Source organism: Bison bison, unplaced genomic scaffold (genome assembly GCF_000754665.1).
Source record: "Bison bison bison isolate TAMUID 2011002044 unplaced genomic scaffold, Bison_UMD1.0 scf7180017864354, whole genome shotgun sequence".
NCBI classification, from domain to species: Eukaryota; Metazoa; Chordata; class Mammalia; order Artiodactyla; family Bovidae; genus Bison; species Bison bison.
In genome coordinates this window covers 3,869,412-3,879,632 of record NW_011494926.1, presented here as the reverse complement: position 1 = coordinate 3,879,632, position 10,221 = coordinate 3,869,412, and positions in this window count along the sequence as shown.

Here is a 10,221-nt window from a genome sequence, read left to right as displayed (position 1 = left end):
GTGCGACCCCATAGACGGCAGCCCACGAGGCTCCCCCGTCCCTGGGATTCTCCAGGCAAGAACACTGGAGTGGGTTGCCATTTCCTTCTCCAATGCGTGAAAGTGAAAAGTGAAAGTGAAGTCGTTCAGTCGTGTTCGACTCCTAGCGACCCCATGGACTGCAACCTACCAGGCTCCTCTGTCCATGGGATTCTCCAGGCAAGAGTACTGGAGTGGGTTGCCATTGCCTTCTCTGACAATGACCTTTTAAAACTTATCAATTCAGTTGACAATTCAATTTGTGTTAGACATTGCAGTTACAAAAGTCAGTCACAATAAGTTATAGTTCTGTCTTCATCCCTCAGTTCCAATCAGGGTGGTCTCTGTAGAGACCATCAAATATTCTATGGTTTTCTTTACTCTAAGTCTCATTTATACCATAAAACATGCTTACAATCAATTTTTGTTGTTGTTGATAGTCACTCAGTTGTGTCCAACTCTTTCCAACCCCATGGACTGTAGCCCACCAGGCTCCTCTGTCCATGTGATTTCCAGGCAAGAATACTAGAGTGGGTAGCCATTCCCTTCTCCAGGGTGTCTTCCTTACCCAGAGACTGATCCCAGGTCTCCTGCATTGCAGGCAGATTCTTTACTATCTGAGCCACGAGGGAAGCCCAAATGAGATAATGTAATGAAGCAATTAACAGCTTCATGCATAAGTAGTAAGTAATGTTTGCTATAATATATCTCTCTTTCTGATCATACAGTCCCTTCTTTAAATTCACATTTGATAAAAGCTGGACATTCAGTGTTATCACAATCAGGATTTTTGAAATGCTTTTTAAGAAAAAATTACAAAAATACGCCCCACAACATTAACAGGTGATATATTTATTTGGCAAAATTAAGATCTATCTGTTTGTATCTAATTCTATATATATTCAAAATGTATGTACTTGAAATGCATTGTTTTCATCATTGAATTAATCTTCCTTTAAAAAGTGTTTAAATTAAAAAGACAGACAATAACAAGTGTTGGCACGGGGATGGAGAAATTAGAACCCTCATACATTACTCCTGGCAATGTTAAATAGAACATTTATTTGGAAAACAATTGGATGATTTCTCAAAATGTTAAACCTAGAGTAATCATATAGCCCAGCAATTCCATTTTAGATACCTATTCAAGGAAAGTGAAAGGGTATGTTTACACAGAATTTGCACACAAATATTCATAGCAGCCTTATTCATTACAGCCACAAAGTGTAAACAACCCAAATGTCCATCAACTGATGAATAAATAAATCAAAATTAGTAAATCTATCCATCAAATACTATTTGGCAATGAGAAGAAATGGAGTGCTTATGCATGCTACAACATGAATGACCCTCAAAAACACTGTGCTAGATGAGAAGAATCAGACACAAAAGACATTTTATGTGATTCCATTAACATGAAAGTTCAGACTAGGCCAGTCTGTAGAGACAGGAAACAGATTAGTGGCTGTTGAGGGCTGAGAGTACGTGATGGGGAGAAGGAAGGATTGGGGAACTGAAAGTAGGTACCTGGTGAATATTGTTAAATGAATGAGTGAATGAAGAAATAAATGCTGTTGATTATTATGGCAGAGAATTGATCAAGGAATAGGACTAAGTCACTTAGTTCTGTTCAGTTCAGTTGCTCAGTCGTGTCTGATTCTTTGAGACCCCATGAATTGCAGCACACCAGGCCTCCCTGTCCATCACCAACTCCCAGAGTCCACCCAAACCCATGTCCATCGAGTCAGTGATGCCATCCAACCATCTCATCTTCTGTCATCCCCTTATCCTCCTGCCCTCAATCTTTCCCAGCATGTGGGTCTTTTCAAATGAGTCAGCTCTTCGCATCAGGTGGCCAAAGTACTGGAGTTTCAGCTTCAGCATCAGTCCTTCCAATGAATATTCAGGACTGCTTTCCTTTAGGATGGAGTAATTTTATCTCCTTGCAGTCCAAGGGACTCTCAAGAGTCTTCTCCAGCACCACAGTTCAAAAGCATCAATTCTTCGGTGCTCAGCTTTCTTTATAGTCCAACTCTCACATCCATACATGATCACTGGAAAAACCATAGACTTGACTAGCCGGACCTTTGTTGGCAAAGAATTTAGTTACCACTTAACAAATATATGCTGAGCATTTAGTATGTTCAAATCTTTAGTCAAGTACTTGGGATACAAAGATGAATATGACCCAGTTCCTTTTCTTAGAGCTCACAATAGAGACCTCTAAGACTATAAGCAAGGCATAGATTCAAAGTTGCCATTTCCTTCTCCAGGGTATCTTTCCTACCCAGGGGTTGAACCTGTGTCTCCTGTTTCTCCTGCATTGGAGGTACACCACCTGGGAAGCCCCATTATAATATTTTAAGTCCTGTATTTTTTTTTTTACAACAGCAATAACAATCAGATGCTGGGTGACTATAGTGGAGAGAACAAATTATCACACGAACAAGGTGTTTTATTTTTTGAAGGAAAATTATAGAATGTTTTATTTCGATATGTTCCTGGACTGTCTCACACATTTTAGTTTTGACCTCACCAAAAGTCTATATGTGCCCAGTGTCCTTACAAAGAATCAAGAACAACCTGATGGCACCGAGTTCCTGGGGATGCTACCAAAAATGTCATTACTCAAATGTAAGCTAAGAAAAGAAAGATTCCCTGTTTCCATAAATATTTGAAACATCATCAAAATAACCTCAAGCAGACAAGCTCTAGTACTCAAGTATAATCATTCATTACTTTCAAGTCACTCTGATTTTACTCACTTGAGATAAATGTGGTCTGACATATTGATTATCCATTCTTGGCCATGGGGGGACTCTTACTCGTATATTGATCTGACTGGTTTAGGGGAGTTTGTTTATACAGATGTCATATGATGCTTCAGAAACGTGGTGGTTCAAAAACAACAGAACCCCACTAAACCAACACTGCTGGACTCTCAGAACTGCTCCTATATCAGGAGTAGACCTGGCACTCCGGTCTACTCTGGGAGGGTGCCATCCTCCTGGTTTGTCTGTTGTGGATCAGGCTGGCAAGTGCCAAGTGTTCCCAACTGAAGTGTCTCTCTTTAATGATACAAGTTGAAGTCTTTCATTTACATATCATAAAATTCACTTACTTCAAGTTTATAATTCAATGACTTCTAGTAAGGTTACTGAACTTTGTAGCCATCACTATAACCCAGTTTTTAAACATTTTATCACCCCAGTAAGGTCCCCTGTATCCATTGATGGTTCATCCCCATTCCTACCTTCAGCCCTGGATAACCACTAACTCATTTTCTTTCTCCATAGATTTAATTTTTCTGTACATATCATAAAAATGGAATCATACAATACATGGCTTTTTAAGTCTGGCTTCTTGCAATTAATATAATGTTTTTGAGGTTCATTCATAGCAGAGAAGGAAATGGCAACCCATTCTAGTATTCTTGCCTAGAGAATCCTGTGGACAGAGGAGCCTGGTGGGCTGCTGTCCATAGGGTCACACAGAGTCGGACATGACTGAAGCGACTTAACACGCACACATGCATTGGAGAAGGAAATAGCAGCCCACTCCAATATTCTTGCCTGGAGAATCCCAGGGATGGAGGAGCCTGGTGGGCTGCCATCTATGGCAGAGTCAGACACGACTGAAGCGACTTAGCAGCAGCAGCAGCATGTAATAGCGTATACCAAAAGCTTATTCCATTTTGTTGCTTGATAATATTCATTGTAAGGATGTGCCACATTTTGTTTCTCTATTTTTGTGGCTATTTGGGTTCTTCCCACTTTGGGGCTATTATGAATAATGCTGCTATGAATATCTGTGTATGATTCCTTTTGGTCACCTATTTTGACTTCTCTTTGGGTGGACATAACCAGACTACCTAACCTGCCTCTTGAGAAATCTATATGCAGGTCAGGAAGCAACAGTTAGAACTGGACATGGAACAACAGACTGGTTCCAAATAGAAAAAGGAGTACATCAAGGCTGTATATTGTCACCCTGCTTATTTAACTTCTATGCAGAGTACATAATGAGAAACACTAGGCTGGAAGAAGCACAAGCTGGAATCAAGATTGCCGGGAGAAATATCAATAACCTCAGATAAGCAGATGACACCACCCTTATGGCAGAAAGTGAAGAGGAACTAAAAAGCCTCTTGATGAGAGTGAAAGAGGAGAGTGAAAAAGTTGATAAAGCTCAACATTCAGAAAACGAAGATCATGGCATCTGGTCCCATCACTTCATAGGAAATAGATGGGAAAACAGTGGAAACAGTGTCAGACTTCATTTTGGGGGGCTCCAAAATCACTGCAGATGGTGACTGCAGCCATGAAATTAAAAGACGCTTACTCCTTGGAAGAAAAGTTATGACCAATCTAGATAGCATATTCAAAAGCAGAGACATTACTTTGCCAACAAAGGTCTGTCTAGTCAAGGCTATGGTTATTCCAGTGATCACATATGGATGTGAGAGTTGGACTGTGAAGAAAGCTGAGCGCCGAAGAATTGATGCTTTTGAACTGTTGTGTTGGAGAAGACTCTTGAGAATCCCTTGGACTGCAAGGAGATCCAACCAGTCCATTCTAAAGGAGATCAGCCCTGGGATTTCTTTGGAAGGAATGATGCTAAAGCTGAAACTCCAGTACTTTGGCCACCTCATGTGAAGAGTTGACTCATTGGAAAAGATTCTGACTCTGGGAGAGATTGGGGGCAGGAGGAGAAGGGGACGACGACAGAGGATGAAACGGCTGGATGGCATCACCGACTCGATGGATGTGAGTTTGAGTGAACTCTAGGAGATGGTGAGGGACAGGGAGGCCTGGCGTGCTGCAATTCATGGGGTCGCAAAGAGTCGGACACGACTGAGCGACTGAACTGCACTGAGGCCTAGGAATGGAATTACTGGGTCATGTGGTAACTGTAGGTTTACTACTTCGAGAAATGGCCCAACTGCTTTCAAATTAGCTGCACTATTATATCTTTTCATCAGTAATTTAAGAGGGTTTCCATTTTTTCACATCCTTGCCAATAATTATCATCCTTCTTATTGATTGTAGGCTTTTTAATGGTGTAATGATATATCATCATGTTTTTGCCTAGCAACTCTCTAATGACTAATGATGTCATTGAACATCTTTTCATGCATGTATTAGTCATTCTTGTGTCTTCCTTAATGAAATGTCTACTTAAGTCTTTTGTCCATTTATTTCTTAGGTTATTTGTATAATTATTGAGTTGTAAACATTAATTACATATTCTTTATACAAGTCCTTTATCAGTTATGTGATTTGAAAAAAAATTTTATCTGAGGTTTTTCTTAAAACCTCAGATTAAAAACAGTAAAACTTCCTTATTTTTGAAGTACCAGCTTTTTATTTTGATGATGTTTTGATGATGTCTAATTTAGCAATTTTTTCTTTAATTGCTCATGCTTTTGGTATCATATCTAAGTAGTTTTTGTCTGACCCAAAGTCTCATTTTTATTATGTTTTATTCTAAGATATGTATTATTTCAGCTCCTACATTTCAATTTCAGATGCATTTTTAGTTAATTTTTCCATCTGGTGTATACAGAATTTTTTTCTATATGGAGATAAGGACAAAGTTCATCTTTTTAAATTTGGGCATTCTGTTTTCTCAGTACTATTTATTGAAAAAACTGTTTTCAATCCCCACTGAGTTGTCTTAGTACCTCTGTTTAATATCAATTGACCATAAGTACTTATTTCTGAATTCTCAATTCTGTTTCATTGATTTATATGTCTATGTGATACACATATATCTTCATACATACATTTTGTATGTATGACTATACTGACTATACTATCTTCATACATACATTTTGAAAGTTGATGGAAACTTTTAATCTAAGGAATTATTTGGAAATGACTAAATATACTCTCCATCTAGCCAAGGCTATGGTTTTTCCAGTAGTCATGTATGGATGTGAGAGTTGGACTGTTAAGAAAGCTGAGCGCCGAAGAATCAATGCTTTTGAACTGTGGTGTTGGAGAAGACTCTTGAGAGTCCCTTGGACTGCAAGGAGATCCAACCAGTCCATCCTAAAGGAGATCAGTCCTGAGCGTTCATTGGAAGGACTGATGCTGAAGCTGAAACACCAATACTTTGGCCACCTGATGCAAAAAGCTGACTCACTGGAAAAGACCCTGATGCTGGGAAAGATTGAGGGCTGCAGGAGAAGGGGACGACAGAGGATGAGATGGTTGGATGGCATCACCGACTCAATGGATGTGAGTTTGGGTAGGCTCCAGGAGTTGGTGATGGACAGGGAGGCCTGGAGTGTGCAGTGCATGTGGCCAAAAAGAATTGGACACGACTGATCGACTGAGATGAACTGAACTGAAATATACTCTGCCTTTAAAAATAGTCTTCCTTTTCATTCATACTATAAGAAACATTAAAAATAAAACATAATAAAATGAGGAAAAGAATAGTAGAAAAAATGAAGCACATAGGTTTATTGCAGAAAAATCTGTTCCATGTATGTCTTTTATACTGCAAACTGTGGCTACCACTGTGACCCTGAGCTTGCCAACAATGCAGTGCTCAGTAAAAATATCTTTCAAAAATAAAGGTGAAGTGAAGATTTTTTATATATAAAAAAGCTGTAAGAATTAATTACCAATAAACCTATGAGAAATATTAAAGTGCTTCAGATAGAAGAAAAATGATATCAGAGAGAAATATGAACCTATACAAAGCAAAGAAAAACACTGGAAATGATTTTTACATGTGTAAAAGGTACCTTTTCTTTTTTTTTAAAGTACCTTTACAATATCATTTAAATCAGTTTAAAAGGTAACTGATTATCCAAACAAAAATATAACAGTGTAATATGGAGTTTATAACATAAATATATGTAAAATATGTGACAAGAGTACTGAGGTTGGGGGAGGAGAAATTAAAGTGTACTCTTGTAAGCTCATTACATCATGCATGAAATTATATAAAACCACCGGAATGTATACTGTGATTTGTTAAAGATGTATACAATCAACCATAATATAACCACTAAAATAATACAACAGTTACAGGTAATGCTGCTGCTGCTAAGTCACGTCAGTCATGTCCAATTCTGCGTGACCCCAAAGACGGCAGCCCACCAGGCTCCCCCGTCCCTGGGATTCTCCAGGCAAGAACACTGGAGTGGGTTGCCATTTCCTTCTCCAGTGCATGAAAGTGAAAAGTGAAAGTGAAGTCGCTCAGTCATGTCCAACTCAGCGACCCCATGGACTGCAGCCTACCAGGCTCCTCCATCCATGGGATTTTCCAGGCAAGAGTAATGGAGTGGGTTGCCATTGCCTTCTCTGGTTACAGGTAATAAGCCAACAAAATTAATAAAGTGAAATCATAAAAATTCTCTTAATCAGAAAGAGGTTAAAAACTAGAAAAAAGAAAAGAACAGATGGACCAAATAAGACAATAGACAGCAAAATGATAACTTAAACCTAATCACATCAGTCATTATATTAAAAGTAAAATCTTTTCAAGCCTTTATCAAGCCTAGTAGAACAGTTTTTGTGGTGGTGGTGGTTGGTGGTTTAGTCGCTAACTCATGTCCTACTCTTGTGACCCCATGGACCGTAGCCCGCCAGGCTCCTCTGCCCATGGAATTCTCCAGGCAAGCATACTGGAGTGGGCTGCCATTTCCTTCTCCAGGGGATCTTCCCAACCCAGGAATTAAACCTGGGTTTCCTGCATTGCAGGCAGACTCTTTACCAACTAAGCTATGAGGGAAGTATACAAATATAAATAACATGTTTAATATATACACGTCTACAAGAAACACATCTTAAAAATTGACACAATAGGTTTAAAGTAAAAATATTAATGACTGTAAGGAGGTTTGGAATTAAAATATGCATAGTACTTAGTAGCGTGTTCAGTATTCAGTAAGTACTTGATAAAAAGAGTCCTTAATATGTTTCCTGCTGTAAACTAAAGTTGGTACCTTAGTCAAACATTATATTTTGATATAACAAAATACTGTAGACTGAGTGGCTTAAATAGCAGATACTTATTTCCCACAGTTCTGAAGACTGGGAAGTGGAAATCAAGGTGTCAGCAGATTTGGTGTCTAGTAGGAGTCCTCTTCCTGGTTTGCAGATGCTCAGCTTGTTGTCATATGGTGGAACCCGTCATGGGGGCTTCACTCTTGCGACTTCATCTAAACCTAAGTTTTACCTAAAGCCCACCATCAAAAACAATCACACTGGGTATCAGGCTTCAACTATGAATTTGGTGGGGAGATTCAAGCATTTACTTCATAGCAATTGGTCAAGTTTCATTTGCCTTGTGAGACAGTTGAGTGTCTTTCTCTCATGAGGTCCAACATCTACAATATCTTTGTTTCACTTAAGGATGTCAATTCATCCTCTATAATAACTATAGACTAACATGGTTTGGTTTATTACCTACATGGGACAGTTATTTAGATGTGAGCTCCTGCATCCACAGCTGAGAGGTGTGGATGGGAATACTTCTCTAACGCACTGACAAATTGATCTGAAGATCAATCTCAAGGAGGTGACGTCGGTGATCAGAACAGCTGCTATAATTTGGTTTGAAAGCTGATGCCTTTAGCCAAGAATGCTAAGGATGTTCCTTCAGCATTTCCCAAGCCAAGGGCACTCATTTCCCATATAATCCTCCACTTCCACAAAACTCTTTAGTCCTCTTAGTCTCAGTTCTCAAAGGAGTATTAGCAGGTAAGAGGAGGAAGATTCAAACAGCGTTCTCAATCATCTTGATAAGAAATTTGGCTTTTTAAAGGGGATTAAGGGGCTTCCCTGGTGGCTCAGAAGGAGACCTGGGTTCGACCCCTGGGTGGGGAAAATCCCCAGGATAAGGGAATGGCTATCCACTCCAGTATTCTTGCTTGGAGAAAGCCATGGACAGAGGAGCCTGGTGGGCTAAAGTCCTTGGGGTCACAAAAAGTCAGACATGACTTTCACTTTCACTTTTTTTTTCATAAAGATAATACACGGTTAACGAGTTTTGAAAAGATTTGAGTAGTGTTATTAACAAGTTGTGGCATTCATAATATACATCCAGAAGCTAAAACAGAAGTTTGGATAGCAATTCTCATAGTCTCTCTGATGGATTCTAAAATCATTGTACATCTAATCGTTGAACCACTTTTGCATCTTCAAATTTTCAATATTTCCTCCCATCACAAAAGATGCAGAAGAACAAATAATCACAACAAATCAATACTCGAATCCATATTTCATGTAAGAGAGCTCTCTTCTCTCTTTGCTGTTTTTCATTGGACATCTGATGTGGGTCTCAAGGGGAAATCTGATAGTTTCTTAACAGTTTTCTTATTTTTGGCATGACTATATATTTATATTTATTGACTGCTGTATTACCATTCTTTACTTTCAACTATTTTCCCTTTTACATGACTCTCCCTTCGTTTCATCAAGATCTTAGCAGGATTTCTTTTTCTCTTGCAAATGGATATGTTATTTTATCTAGATGTAAGTGAGCTTGCAGTTTTTTGTATCCATTTCTTAAGAAGGAAAATGCTTTGTTTGACTTTTTAATTTTGTGAGCTTGCACTGATAGATTTTCACATTTTCCCTCTTAGTCTGACAGAGGGGGCTAGTCTGTATAAAAACATAGATGATGGCTCTATTATAGAATAAAACTGATGTACAATGATTAAACATGTAAATATCATCTTACAGGTCCCTGTGTCTATAGAAATTATTATTAGCAAAATCAGAGTTAGAAACTAAATTATCTTTGTCCTTGTTATGCCTTGGTGCAAAGATATAAAAGGCTTATATTATAGCAAGCTTCCTCAAAACAGAATATTCAGTCTCAGATATTAGGTCTTTGTTAATTTATGCAACTCCAATATGTCAGCAAATTTGGAAAACTCAGCAGTGGCCACAGGACTGGAAAAGGTCAGTTTTCATTCCAATCCCAAAGAAAGGAAATGCCAAAGAATGCTCAAACTACCCGCACAATTGCACTCATCTCACATGCTAGTAAAGTAATGCTCAAAATTTTCCAAGCCAGGCTTCAGCAATAAGTGAACCATGAACTTCCAGATGTTCAAGCTGGTTTTAGAAAAGGCAGAGGAAGCAGAGATCAAATTGCCAACATCCGCTGGATCATGGAAAAAGCAAGAGAGTTCCAGAAAAACATCTATTTCTGCTTTATTGACTATGCCAAAGCCTT